The sequence below is a fragment of the Mus pahari genome, chromosome 5 (genome assembly GCF_900095145.1).
Source record: "Mus pahari chromosome 5, PAHARI_EIJ_v1.1, whole genome shotgun sequence".
Classification (NCBI taxonomy): Eukaryota; Metazoa; Chordata; class Mammalia; order Rodentia; family Muridae; genus Mus; species Mus pahari.
In genome coordinates, this window is record NC_034594.1 from 106,681,486 (window position 1) to 106,682,041 (window position 556).

The window sequence follows — 556 nt, forward strand, 5'->3', positions numbered from 1 at the left end:
AAGCAAGCTAGGAGTAGACCGTGGCTAGAGCAGATTTGGGGTTGAATGTGATGGTTGGGTCAGTGTGGCTAGGATGAAGAGTATGACAGTGCTCAGAATTCAGAGTTCATCATCTTGTCTGCCTATGCTACACAGGATGTAAGTGTGGCTGGCCAACTGGGGAGAGTGTTTCTGCCTTTGTCCCTTTCTGCCTCTCTTGTGAGACACTCCATCTCCTTGTCAGGGAATGAGTCTGTGGCAGAGGCTGTCTACTCACTTCCTTCTCATGCTTCTTTTATCTTTATGTGCTGGAGAGGAATAAGTAGCAATCTCCATGTTCTCTCAGTTCAGTTTTGGTGGTGGGTTTCCTCTGTTTTCAGGCACTCTACTGCTGTGTTACACACCACCTCTATTTGGTTTACATTTCTAGGGTTTTATTTCTATCTGTCTATTTATGTATGTGTATGTATGTCTATCTTATCTATGGTCCGTCCATCTGTCTGTCTGTCTATCCTCTATCAATCTATGTATCCTATCTATCTATCTATCTATCTATCTATCTATCTATCTATCTATC

General features: G+C 42.8%; 1 protein-coding gene across 1 annotated transcript in view; it reads left to right on the forward strand.

The window, feature by feature from the left end:
• The window catches only part of Dstyk (dual serine/threonine and tyrosine protein kinase), a 51,009-nt gene that overhangs the window by 18,323 nt on the left and 32,130 nt on the right, over positions 1-556 (forward strand). The gene's annotated exons all lie outside the window — the stretch shown is intronic.